Genomic DNA, 15,135 nt, shown 5'->3' on the forward strand with positions numbered 1-15,135 from the left:
GCAAGGTGAAGAGCTACTGGGTGGATTTGGGTCTGGATGCATCATAGCCAAAATTTTCTTAACTCAACAGATAAGGACTGGGAGTTTGTTGATGTAGTACATGGCTGTAGTGTTGTCTGTAAGCCCCTACACTACATACTGTTGCAGGGACGGGTGAAAGGCCTTGAGGGCCCACTGTAACAGCCCTGAACTCCAGTATGTTGGGCTTTCACTGCCCTTTGTGTCTTTGGAAATCTCCTCCTAGCTACCTAATTTTATATGCCCAAATTTGAAAACTTTTGATGATGAACTTCTGATGAAAGTGCCCTGATATTAATTAACACTGATGAAGAAATGCAAAGCCTACGGCCGCTACAAAATAGGGGAAACCCCAAAACTAACGACCGCAGGTTAAATGATTTCCATATCCATCACAAATCCAATTTTGCCTGAACCTCTTGATCCATGCAGTATAAAAATTGTGTCCAAGTTTAATGTAGGAATTTTAGAGCTTGAGTGTAATGTGTGTATTTTATATCTATCTAGAAAATATTAAACAAAGTCAATATAATGAAAAGCTTTCCCCTGTCTCTCTCCTGAAACTCCTCTTCAGCTTAACCCAATTTTCTAAGTCACTTAGAGGCCTTTAAACAAAATGAAATCCTAATGATGTCGCTGCCATGAATAATTAATTGTACTTGTACAATCTCCCAAACAAAATCCATTCTCATTAGATTAGAGGTTTTCTCAAGACACACGAGTTCATTATGGCATTTATACATCCTTCTTGTCTCCTATGTTTCTTTGTCTTTTCTTATCTATGTCTGAGATCAAGGATTCCATCACTCCTACAACCCTCCAAGAAGATGTGGATATGCCCAGTTTGGAGATGGTTGAGAAACTGCACTTCAGCTGATGGCTTTTTCCCTCTGTGGAACTGGCTATATTTTCAGGGCAAGGACTCTAAATACCAGATGGTATAGATGTAAGAGGCCATTGGTACTTCTTCTGTCTGTCTTTGTAGGTATTTCACTATCAATTCTTTTCAAACCTCTGGAAATTCTTATAAGTTTGCCTTGTGCTAAAAGCTCATAAGCCACATATCAGCTTGGGGAATTATGTTTTTAGTTTTATCCCAAATTTTGTTGAAATTAGTTTAAGTATTTTTAAGTTACAGGAGTGCAAAAAAGTAAAGTTTTATATTCAATTTTTTGTGCATATTTCCATATTTTTCATATAGAGTCTCACTGATAATATTGATGCTATTTGTAGTAGTGAAGTTAAGGATGATCAAATTTACCCCCAAATAAGTGGGCACAACTCCAAAGGCCGTGGGATCTGCCTCTGCTTAGACCAGAGCTGAATTTTGCTCACAGGCTGAGGAACCTGTTTTGGTCTACGGTGGCATTAGCCCATAGATAGAGCATCCCTCATAATTGACATAATAGATCATTAGTCTCTGTCTAAGCAAAGGACCTGTGTCACAATCAGGGTCCAGACACTATGAGAGGAGAACAGGGGTCTAAACACTAAAGAATAAGCAATTCAATCAACTGATTGTATATGTTATTGTATATAAAAATACATTGAGTAAAGTCTTTATGAAAGCTTGTAATGTTCTGAACTTGGTCATGATGAGATATGTATAGACCAGGGGTCGGCAACCTTTCAGAATTGGTGTGCCAAATCTTCATTTAGTCACTCTAATTTAAGGTTTCGCGTGCCAGTCATACATAGTAATGTTTTTAGAAGGTCTCTTTCTATAAGTCTATAATATATAACTAAACTATTGTTGTATGTAAAATAAATAAGGTTTTTAAAATGTTTAAGAAGCTGCATGTAAAATTAAATTAAAATGCAGAGCCCCCCGGACCGGTGGCCAGGACCCGGACAGTGTGAGTGCCACTGAAAATCAGCTTGTGTGCCGCCTTCAGCATGTGTGCCATAGGTTGCCTACCCCTGGTATAGACTGTGGTTATGAATTTATGTATTTGTGTATAGAGAAAACTGTGCTCATAACCTGTTCTACACTTTCACATATGCCTCACAGCAGGGAGGAGAGCCTCCCAAGCCAGGTGTTTACACAAAACGGGAGGCAAGAAATGATCCATTTTACAATCCAGGAAAAGGCAACAATGGACAATTAAAGTTAATGGTTAAAGACTGAGGAACAAGAGGCAACTTGGGGCAGGGGAGATGCAGGGTAACATGTCCTCCCCCTCAACAGATTTCTGCCTGGGTTTGCTGGCCTGGCTCAGTCACATGGTGCTACTGGGCCCCCTCCCTGCACAGCAGCTGCCAGAACCTGTATTGGGAGAGGCGGGAGCAACAGCTGGGAGCTGCAGGGAGGGACCACTGCTTTCCCAGGGGCGAGGGGGTATTACTCAAGCTGTTCCAGGGCAGCCAAGTCTTTAACTTGTGCTCCGCCACTATCAGCAGGTACCGGTCCTCTCTGTTGAGGGAACTGGGGATTTCCCCCCTTTCAATAGCTATAGTGACTGAAGGAAAAAACCTCAACCCCCTTTTTAAAATGGAAGGGGTTTGAAGTGAAAGGCATCCAGCAACGGAGGGACAGTCACTTGGCAGGTGATGTCTGTGAAATGATGGATCCCCTCTATGGTAGGGGGTATTCTAGGAAACTGTTCAGAGGCAATAGGTCACTTGTATTAGAAAAGAGATTTTGTCTAATTTGAAAGTGTAAACCTGAAGTTGTCTTTGTTTGTTTTCTGTGTCATGTGTACAGGTTTGCTATTCCTTACTAGTTTATCTGTGATTTTCCTATTACATAACCCTTTTATTTTTACCCCAAGCAGGTCTCTGTTGTGCTAACTCTGTGGAGTGTGTGTGCCAAAGTGAACGGATAGCTGAGGGGCCGGTTTCACTCCTTCGGGGGTGATGAACCAGAATGTAAAAGTCTGAGTAGTTAAGAACTCAGAAAGGACCAGAGGCGGATTTACCATGAAACAAACAGTGCCGTGGCATGGGGCCCCCAAAATGCAGGACAAATCTCATCTGACAACCTGCCTTTGAGTCCTGGCTGGCAGCGTAGCAGGACTCAGGCAGGCAGGCTGCCTGCATTCTGCGGCCGGTGGCCCCACAGCGCTTCCGGAAGTGGCCAGCTGCTGGCACGTCTCTGTGTGCCCCTGGACGGGGGGGGGGCGGGGGAGCTAGCTCTGCGTGCTGCCCCCACCCCAGGTAGTGCACGGAGACCTGCTGCCCACCCCTCCCTCCGCGCCACTCCTGGAAGCGGCTGACATGTCCCTGTGGCCCCTGGGGGGGCGGGGTGTCTCTGCGCGTTGCCCCCACCCCAAGCGCCGACTCCGCAGCTCCCATTGGCCGGGAACTGCAGCCAATGGGAGCTGTGGGGGCGGCGCCTGTGGGCAGCGGCGCACACAGGCCCTGTGGCCCCCTGCCACCTAGGAGCTGCTGCCAGAGGGGTGTGCCAGTTGCTTTGGGAGCTGTGCCTCCCAAGGTAAGCGCCGCCCCCTGCCCAGAGCCAAACTCCCTCCCAGAGCCCGACCCCCGCACCCTCTCCCACACTCCAACCCCCTCCCCCAATCAAGGTACCTCACTTTATTTTCATTTACTTCCTATTACTTATAATATAGGGGGACGATGAAGAGAAAAAGAATGAAAAACGGGTGGGAGATGAGAGAATGTTCTTTTTCTTGGCTGAGTCCCGAGGGAAGCCCCCCAAAAATGAAGCTGCCACTGGGAAGGACAGATTTGGGGATACTCTGTGACTGGAAGGGCTTTTGGGGGCACCCTCCAAAGAGTAACCGGGCTGGAAGAAGCCAGGGTGAGACCTAGTGCTTGTGGGCAGTCTACTGGTGTCATGGCTCTGAACCAAAGCTGCATAGCACAAAGGCACTCAAGGAGACATGGCAGGTGCTGACAGAACCCCTTCCTGGTCTGGGTGATCCCCAAAAGGTCACAACTTGATTTAAACATGGTAAAGAACGGTAGGGTAGATGAGACCTAACAGTGTTCTCATCACCAGGTTATAGCCTTCAACCATGCCAGATAGTCCAATAGAGATGCTGTTTTTTACTGTGACAATGAGTTAAGGAATGGAGGACCAATGAACTGATTAGACCCTCCTCCCCAAGCAATTGTTACTACCTCAGCCTTTCGGAAGAGACATAAAATTTAAGTCCTGATCACCGACACCCATTAAAAATCCAATGGGACTTTTCACAAGAGTAGGGCGTTATTTTCTGTATCCTGAACGAATTCCATCTTTGGAAATTGTTTTGCCTTTTTAAATTTCCCCTGCAGTTTCAGTTACAAATTCTTTGTAGTGTTGCTGTGCACTTTTAAGCCACTTTTAGGCCTTGCAAAGCACTGAAACACATACTTAGCTTTAAGCAGATGAGTAGATCCATTGGCTCAAACAGCTGCTGTTTGATTTTTTTTTTTTTTTTTTTTAAGTGAAGGCTGCATGATGTCAATGAGTCAAGGATTTCTCATATATATAGTTTACATATAAAACACTTCATAATCCTCTGTAGTTAATAGCACTATATAAATGAAGACATAAATCAATGGAAAAACTTTAAAGAACCCATTAAAATCAAAATTATGTTGGTTTGAGACCTCATCATCCATGATTCCAATGACAGTTAATGTTTTAGAACTGGAAATTGAACACAAAAACTAATTAAAATAAACTCACGGATTTGAATTAAACCCAAGAAATTCACTATAATGATTCCTCAAGCTAGCCTCACACCTTTGTGTTTAAGTATAGCAGGGTTCAGAAAACAGTGAGTGACTAAATGCACGTATGTGTACTTTAGTACCAAGGCACCACGGTGTAAGCTTCAGGACAAAGGGTTAAATTCACCAGAGTGAACGGGCATTGTGCAAGGATTTATGTGCTGTTTAAGTGGTGAGTACAGCCTCACACAAGGTTGGTGCACTATTTCCTGGGGTTTGTGGATTCAAGCAAATCTCTTTGAGATATATTTTAAGTCAATGGGACTATTTGTGTGCTTAAGTACCTTGTTGAATCAGGACAAGTGGATAAAAATGAACCCCAATCCATTCATCTGGGATCATAGATGGAGTTTAATCTGATGTCAATGTGATGTGGTTTTATTAGCCCCAGCTCAGGCAGTAGCATTCCACCTTACCAAATCCCTAACAATAAAATTCAGGACAATGTGGAAACATTGGCAAGCCCAGCTCAGGAGAGGCCTAGCACTCAAATTGCTGTGCTACTAAATGGGGGGAAACAGGGACAGAGATTTCCCCAGGTTACAATCCATTGCATTCATGGAACTTGGATATACATCATGATACCTAGTTCTGATATAGTGCTTTTCAGCAGTGTCTCTCAATGCACTTTACAAAGGAAGTCAGTATCATTATCCACGTTAATTGAATATAAATGCACCAATAGGAGCTAGGTGTGCCATAGTCTTGTTCTAGGCAAAGAAAGAAATGCCACAACGAGGCAGCTGGAATGAAAGACTAGAAGTAATTCTTACCCTGTAAAAATTATTCAAGGGGAAAACAGCTAGACTATTGCATAGTGACCTAGATACATTTCTTCAACTTGACTGAAAAGAAAAAAGCAAAAGAAAACAAGACACTTCCCTTTTTTCCAGAAACACTAAATTGTGTTTGCTCCTGTGCAGATGTCAGACATGTTAGAATGCTTGTATACAGGCAATAAAGTGGGGCAAAAAAAGCCTAAAGAAAATGCCTCCATCCCCAAAAAGTTCCCCTAAAGTATCATCATCAAAAGAATCTAAACCTGTTTCTATATCTGCCTACCTTCATACTGTAACCAGTCAGCCTACAGAAACCAAACAGGGATGCTTAGTGGAGGAGGGAGGAAATTAGAAGCACAAGCATTAGTAGCGTCATGAGCATTAATCAATGCAGCAATAATTCAGGTTCTCAAATTTAACACATAAGAGGTTATTAAATTACAGTAACAAGAAGGGAGGAGGTTATCAGGACACTGAAAGATGGAAGGAAATTTGGATCTATTTCTCATAATGTGTGTCTGACCTCTCATAAATCAGATGTAACAGGATACAGTGGAAACACAGTCTAGCCACAGAAACGGTCTCATGTAGTCAGAGACAGCTGAGAGATAACAGGATATACCTTCAACAGGCCTTGCTTGTGGATAGATGATTTTGGGCCAGATCCTTGGCTGGTGTAATCAACAAAGCTATGCCCATTGGCACCAGCTCAGGATCAGACCCTCACTTTGTTTGGTTTGGTTTTTGTTGTTTGTTTTTATAGTTCTGCCTACCCTTGCCCTTTATCCACACAAATTTCCTTTGAAATGGACAGAAACATAGGATATTATACAGAACAGTTTAAAGTCCTGAAAATACACCCTCCAAGTTCCTGAACTGAACTTTGGAACAATAAGAGAAGAAACAGCCTCTAAGGAATCCATCCCATGATTTGTATTGGAATACTGTGTGGCTAGGTGTTTAGTCATGTCCCTTACTGCATTTCCGGAAGGTGCTCAGACACTATGAAGATGAGAGCAGTATAAGAACCTGAATACAATAGAATATATGAATTCCCCCCTTCACCAGTGAAATGTAGCCACCAATATGGGGTGTGTATGTGTGTGAAATCCACCAGTCATTCTACCTAAGCAACACCACACAACAGTTTGTGTAGTGGGAGAAGTTACTTGGATGATAAAGTAAACATTTATATTAACAGTTATCAAATAAAAAGGAAAATATATTTGCTCTCAAGAACCAATTCTTCTTTCCTAGTTTCACCCATGCTGCTCTTTGTATTATACTTAAGATGCAGTTCAGAATAATACAAAACATACCAGGGTCCAAGTCTGGCATGAACATCTAACTACTGAAAGAAGTTTGCACAGTACCTACAATTCCATGTGGCTGCAGGAAAAAGAAAGAGTCAGAGAAATTGAATAGAAAGTAATAAAATGATGAATCCCTGATTCACAGCACCAATACTATGTTACATAAAGTTGAGGTTATGTGCCAGGGGCACATACCCCCTTAGGCTGCTTGGAAAATCCCAGCCTCAGTGCTTGAGCAAGCTGAAATATTACCAAATATTTCTGTGAGAGAGAGAATCTAGTTTGTGAAAGTTGCTGGACTTACAGCCTTGAAAGGTGAAGATCTTAGTCCACAGAATAGGCATAGCAATGGCAGCAGCAATGAAAGCTTCCCCACGGCCCTTTAGCAATATGCCCTGAGTTTGAGCTCAAGGGGCCACTTCTAGAAGTGAGAGGGAGGTCCAGTTTTGACCCCAATTAAATCACTAGTATCTCTGCTAAGACTACTAGCAAGGGCTTGAATTATGATTTTTTTTTTCCTCTTGTTATGGAAACCTGCCCACTGGGAACTGGACTGACAGTAACAAACACCTCTCACATAGGTCACTACAAGTGAAAGGCAACACATTTTAAACTGAAAATGTTTTACTCAGACATAATTAACCCGAGGAACTCATTGCCACAAGAGAGAGCTGCCAACGGTTTATACATACATTTATATGGATGAGACCATCCATAATGACATTGTATAAAATTCATACATATTTATGAAAGGGAAATAAACCATTGTGCTAGCAGGCATAAGCCACCCACTAATAGATGGAAGTTAGGGACAAACTTCTACATTTCAATCCCCACCTCTCTATTACCAAAAACATTTATGATGAAGGCAGTGGCCCAAGACATGATCCTAGACTTGAATAAGAACATTGGAATGGCCACACTGGGTCAGACCAGTGGTCCATCTAGCCCAGTAACCTGTCTTCTGACAGTGGCCAGTGCCAGAGAGGGAGTGAACAGGGCAACTGTAAGTGATCCAATCCCAGTCATCTAAGTCCTAGCTTCTGGCAGTTGGAGGTTTAAGGACAACAGGAGCATGAGATTGAGACCCTGACCATCTTGACTAACAGCCACTGATGAACCTAGCCTCCATGAATTTATCTAATTCTTTTTTAAACCCAGTTATACTTTTGGCCTTCACAACATCCCATGTCAATGAGTTCCACAGGTTGACTGTGAACAGTGTGAAATACTTCTTTATTTGTTTTAAACCTGCTGTCTATTAATTTAATTGGGTGACCTCTATTCTTGTGGTATTAAGGGATAAACAGAATTTCCCTAGTCACTTTCTCCACACCCTTCATGATTGTATAGACTATCATAACCTTCCTTAGTCATCTCTCTTCTAAGCTGAACAGTCCCAGTCTTTTAAAATCTCTCCTCATATGGAAGCTGTTCTATACCCCTAATCATTTTCATTGCCCTTCTCGGCAACTTTTCCAATTCTAATGCATCTTTTTTGATGGGGGGGCGACCAGAACTGAACACAGTATTCAAGGTGTGGGCGTTGCATGGATTTATATAGGGACATTATATTTTCTGTTTCATCATCCATCCCTTTCCTAATGGTTCCTAATAGTGTTAGCTTTTTTAACAGCCACTGCACATTGAGCAGATGTTTTCAGAGAGCTATCCATAATGACTCAGAGATCTTTCTTGTATGGTAATAGTTAATTTAGACCCCATCATTAGTTGGGATTATTTTTTCCAAAGTGCATTACACTTTGTACTTATCAAGTCAGAATTTTATCTGCCATTTTGTCACCCAGTTTTGTGAGATGCCTTTGTAACTCTTCAGTCAGCTTTGGATTTAACCATCTTGAGTAGTTTTTTATCATTTACAAATTTTGCCAACTCACTGTTCACCCCCTTTCCAGATCATTTATGAATATGTTGAAAGCACAGGTCCTAGCCCAGATACTTTGGGGACCCCCCTGCTATTTACCTCTCTCTATTGTGAAAACTGACCACTTATTCCTATCTTAATCAGTTACTGATCTATGAAAGGACCTTGTCGTTGATCATGACAGCTTGGTTTGCTTTAGATTTTTTGGCGAGGGACCTTTGTCAAAGGCTTTCTGAAAGTCCAAGTACACTATGGTGACCAGATCACTCTGGTCCACATGCTTATTGACACACTCAAAGGATTCTAATAGATTGGTAAGCTATGATTTCTCTTTACAAAAGCCATGTTGACTCTTCTCCCGCATATCATGTTCATCTATGTGTCTGATAATTTTGTTCTTTACTGTAGTTTCAACCAATTTGCCTGGTATGGAAGTTAAGTTTACTGGTCTGTAATTGCCAGGATCACTTCTGGATCCCTTTTTTTTTTATTTAATTTATTTATTTATTTTAAGTCAGCATTACATTAGCTATCCTCCAGACATCTGGTACGGAGGCTGATTTAAACAATAGGTTACATACCAGAGGTCAGAAGTTCTGCAATTTCACACTGGCGTTCCTTCAGAACTCTTGGGTGAATACCATCTGGACCTGGTGACTTATAACTGTTTAATTTATCAATTTGTTCCAAGCCTTCAGTTTACAGGCAGTCCGAGAATGGAACTAACTTGGTAACACAAAACTGAACTGTCCTGGACAAGACTCTCTATGTAATAGAGCTAACATTTAAAATGACATCTTACTGAAAGCACACAGAGCCCAAACTAGATTTTTAGCATGCCTGGCAAAAAAACAAAAATTAACCACCACCACCCCCTCACACCTACCTTCATCACATTCTGTTGGTATTTCAACAAGCACTATTATCCCCAGCTGTAATTTAGACACACATTCTCTCTCTCTCTCAAGAGCAAACATTCTCATATGAGAGTTTAAAATGGAATTTGTGTGGGACTTGGGTGCAGTTATAGTACCATCTAGTGGGAGATGTGAGAAATGCTACTGCTCTCATTCAGTTCCACCAGATGGAATTCATATTTACATCCTTTCTGTGAATGAGGTTTGCTGAATTTCATACATGCACTTGTCTCCACTACATTTTAGACCACTGGTGGAGATAGCCTGGTAAAAAACCCCAACGTAAACACGACTTGTACCAGTGCAGCTTATGCCTATTGCCAGCTTAAGCTGCTCTAGTACAAATCATGCTGCACTCCTATAAACTAAGTCTTTTCTAGGAGTTTACACCACTGGAAAAAACCCACTGTAGACAGAGTCTATGAGTTTATATTTCAGCTAGTCTAAGGGGAATTCTAGGTCTATCATCCTTCCTCCCTTTTACTCCTCCAGCACCCTTACCCTTTTTAACAGTTTTGGGACAAACCTGGCTTATCTGGGAAAAAGACAACAGCTATCAACTGTGCCTATACTTCTCACCCAGTGTTGACCACAGTGTAGGACGAAAACCCAAGCAAAGTTTGGCATAAATAACCTCTATAAGGACATGGCTAGAGTTGCAGATGTAAAGCGCTGCGAGTTAAACCCGCCTTTGGAGAGCGCAGTAGGGAAAGAGCTGCAGTCTGTCCACACTGACAACTGCTTGCACACTGGCATGGCCACATTTGCAGCGGCATTGGGAGCAGTGCATTATGGGTAGCTATCCCAGCATGCAAGTGGCTGCAATGTGCTTTTCAAATGCGGGGGGTGGGCTGGAGTGTGACAGGGAGTGTGTTGTGTGTATGTGGGGGGAGAGAGAGTGGGTTTTTCGGGGGCTGAGAGCATGTCAGCATGCTGTCTTGTAAGTTCAGACAGCAGCAGACCCCTACTCCCCCGCCTCTCTCTCTCACACAGCATTCCACACTTATCTGTCTCGGAGCAGATAAGCAGCTGGCTGTCAGAAATGGAGCTTTCAAATGGCATATCCGCATTCCTACAGTGAGTTCAAAACAATGACAAGAGTGGCCACTTGACTTAAGGGGATTATGGGACGTTTCCAGAGGCTGATCAGAGCGCAGTAATGCAACACCTCGTCCAGCACCGCGGCACAACAAATGTTACTCCACTCACCGAGGTGGAGTACCAGCAGCGCTGTAGCCGCGGAGTCAGAGCGCTCTACGTGCCTTGCCAGTGTGGACGGGTAGTGAGCTAGTGCACCCGGGGCTCCTTTATTGCGCTGTAACTTGCAAGTGTAACCAAGCCCAGAGTCTCAGCTTCATGATTCCACACACTGACAATAATTTGTAATAGCAAAAGTACACTAGCAGCCCAGGATCAGATTTTGATTGATCCCCACCTAACTACATTTTTTTTTAAATGTGCACATTTACACATAAGAGAGAGGTAGGACTGTGTTGACTAATGACATTTCAACAAAGTGCAAAGCTTTGAAATAAGCATAAGTTGATGCTTTAGGAAGGAAGAACAACCGTTAGGTGTTTTCTCCTTTACAAGTCCAAAAATCGCACAAGGTTGTCTATGTTTTTTATTTCGAGGCCATCTTCTTCCTGGACACTACTGTGTTTGACCTCCATATCTTCATACTAGTTTCCAGAAAAAGGTTTAAAGTTTAATCCATCTCAGCCGATAAGATGAGACATCACTATGGGGAAGCTCACACTACTAGAGCCCTTGCTATTACATACTAGTTTTGTGGATCAATAAAGTATGTCAGCCTCCAGAATGGTCAAACCAGCATCTTTCAGGAGCAGTGACTGGCTGAGATTCTGCAAATGAACAAATCCATTGATGAACAGTAAACCGCCTTAAAACTGAAAACCACTCTGATGACAATGGTTGGACTAGAGAACTAACACAGCATCCAGAGGCTGGCTGCTAATACAGAATACTGCTGTGCAACAGAATTTTTTGGCATAGAGAAGATCACAATTGGAGACATTTTATTGCACATTGTATTGGAGGTGTACTTATTTCATTGTACTGGAATAAAGCGTGTACTAATGACACGTGATCAAGGCTAGTAGTGTCCCTGAAATAGCTAAGGGTTTTGAATGATGCTAGGGTAAGTGACAGAACTCGCTTCCCGCATACTCCACCCACCCCTGCAGACAGAAATCAGGTCAACGAGTTTTAGAACTGATTTCTCACTCCGCTGTGGTGGACTGCAGCAGCTTCTTCCTTGCTGTAAAAACTGATGGTTGATCAGGCATGGTTCATGCCAGAACACACTAAAATTCTAGCTTGCACAGGAAAGCCGTGGCAGATTCCATTTCTTCAACATGGCAGGAAAATAGAGTTATTTCTGTGCCAACTGTAATTCTTAGGAACTTTGCATACAAACAGCAGTTTCCCTACTGAAGCAGTGATGGCTGAAGAGCTCACTAGACCTCTACTGTTATTTTCAATAAGTCTTGAAACACTGGAAAAGTTCCAAAAGAGTGGAAAAAAGCTCATGTTGTGCCAATATTTAAAAAGGGTATAAGGGAAGACCCAGGTAATTATAAGCCTGTCAGCTTGATGTTAATCCCAGGCAAGATAATGGATCCGCTGATATGGGACTCAATTAATAAAGAATTAAAGGAGGACAATATAATTAATGACAGTCAACATGGTATATGGAAAATAGATACTGTCAAATTAACCTAACACTTTTTTTGATAAGATTACAAGTGTGTTTGAGAAAGCTAATAGTGTGGATGTAATATACTCAGACTTCTGTAAGGTTTTTGACTTGGTACCGCACAACTTCTTGAATTAAAAAACAATATAAAATAAACATGGCACACATTAAATGGATTTAAAACTGGCCAAAAGAGGTCTCAAAAAAAAATTCTCAAAATGTAACTGTAAATGGGGAATCAGCATCAAGCACATGCATTTCTAGTGGGTTCCCACAAATCAGTTCTTGGCCCTACACTAACGTTTTTAATCAGTCACCTAGAAGAAAAAACCAAACACAACTGAAAAGTTTGCAGGTAACACAATAATTAGGGGAATGGCAGACAATGAAGGGGACAGGTCACAAGGTGCAAGCAGACAATGTGTGTTTTAATAGTTTAATGTAAATGTGGAATTACAGGCCATCCTTACAGGATGGGGGACTCAATCCTGGGAAGCCGTGACTGAAAAGGATTTGAGGATGAAGGTGGTTAATCAGTTGAACATGAGCTCCCATGGCAATGCTGGGCCAAAGGACTAACACCATCCTTGGATTCATAACAAGATAATCTCAAGTAGGAGCAGAGAGGTTATTTTACCTCTACATTTGGCACTGGTGTGATCACTGCTGGAATACCCAGTCCAGTTCTGGTTTCCACAATTCAAGAAGGATGTTGATAAACTGGAGAGGATTCAGAGAAGCAACACAAGACTGATAAGGATTAGAAAATATGCCTTACAGGAATAGACTCAAAAGAACTCAATCTATTTATCTTAACAGAAAGAAGGTTAAGGGGTGACTTGATTACAGTCTATATGCAGCTACAATCTAGCAGACAAAGGTATAACAAGAGCCAATGGCTAGAAGTTGAAGCCAGACAAATTCAGATCGGAAATAAGGCATAATTACCTTCACTGTTAAAAAATTAACTATTGGAACAAGTTATGGTCTTGGTGGATTCTCCATCACTGGCAAAGAACTTGGATGTTCTTTTCTGAAATTATTTTGAGGAAGTTCTATGGCCTGTGTTATACAGGAGGACAGACTAGAAACAAGATAATCACAATGGCCCCTGCCTTAGCATTGGAATCTGTGTGTCTAGAATGGTGTTGGAGTGTGCTTTTGTGAGACTGAAGGAGATCTCTATTGAAGGTATACATGAAGTACACTCTACAGCCATTGCTGCTTGTTGTGTGTCAGAATGGGTTATCCGAGGAGAGAGCACTGGGGTGCTGAGGCTGGACACAGCCCATTTTCTCAGCCAACTGGGAGCTCACAGACTATTACCGACCGTGCTATCCAGGTGAACATGAAAAGGGATACACTATATTTTGTTCATGCAGATATTTAAAATGAAGGAGGAAGAGTGAGATCTCCATGTTTCTGTGCACTGACCTTCTTTTAAGTCAACTGATAATGTAGTTATTGCTGAATGAACTAGAATGCCCGACTGAATTGTTTCTACAGATTATACACAGGGAAAGTATACACAAAGTATTTATTTAGACTGCACGCATTGGTCTTCAAGGGGAGGGGCAATGATGTTCAATGATGCTGGTGGCTTGCATCTGCCAGATTACTAGGGGTGATTGTTCTTGCTAATGTCCTCACAGAGTCCAAAGATATTTCAGATGGCATAGTCTTGTATTAGTTCCTCAAACATTTTAGCCAGAATTATTTTCTCTAGCGGTGGTATATAATGCTGTGAGGTAGGGTTGGCCTTAAGAGGTGTAACGGTATCCTCTAAGGGTATGTCTACACAGCAAAGAAAAACCTGTGGCTGGCCCATGGCAGCCAACTCGGGCTCCTAGGGCTGTGGAGTGGGAGGGCCCTAGAGCTCAGACTCCAGCCCAAGCCTAGAAGTTTACCAAGCAATGAAACAGCCCTGCAGCCTGAGCTGGCTGGCATGGGCCAGTCACAGGTTTTTCTTTGCTGTGTAGACATACACTTAAGTGTAATATTCTGTCTCCCGTCAGCCGACCTGTAAAATTGTGGGGGGAGGTACTGACATTGTGTCTATTATATAAAACATTGGTGTGTAATTCATGTAAGTGTTAAACAGTACGTTCACATTGCTATTGGGACAAATTCTGTGCTGCCTTACAAAACATCCTTTGACTTCAATGGGGTTGTTTGGGATGTAAAGTAGTGCAAAATTTGGCGATGTTGTGTATTTTGAGTTTTTGAGACCAGCTCCTAAAACAGAATAGAATGTAAGAAATGTGAATAATTAAGTAGTTTATTAATCTTCAGCTTATTTTTCTATTATTTCCATTTCTCTATTCCATTCTGCCATCCCCCACTTTTTATTTATATTCCATTCTCTTATTCTTTCACCTCCTCTTCCTCCTTTATCATGTGTCCTGCAACCCACCAACAGCAGGAAATTGATCCTTCACTGACTATAGTCATCACCCATGGCTCTCTCCTCTCAACTGGTCTTGAAAATTTTCCTTTGTGCATATATCCCCAATCACTTGCCCATTCTCTTTCCTGTCTCTATCCCCTTTATTTTCCTCCCCTTTACCTCACCCTCAGCCCCCCATCTTTTACCTTCTTTGTCCACTCCCCTCTAGCTCTCCACACTTTTCCCAACTCTCCTCCTCCTCTTGCAAAGACCCTTCTGGCTTTCATGCTCCCCCTCATATCTATTTCCCTCCCACGTCGCCTGTCACCCTCCAAGTTAGTTTTTCTTCCTCCCCTCCTTTTCCCCGCAAAACCCAGTAAGGGCAGGAGTTTCAAGGATCAGTGTGCTGATCAATGTGCTCCTAGGAGCATCGTTTCT

This window comes from Terrapene carolina, unplaced genomic scaffold (genome assembly GCF_002925995.2).
Source record: "Terrapene carolina triunguis isolate 2854851 unplaced genomic scaffold, T_m_triunguis-2.0 Scaffold33715, whole genome shotgun sequence".
Taxonomy (NCBI): Eukaryota; Metazoa; Chordata; order Testudines; family Emydidae; genus Terrapene; species Terrapene triunguis.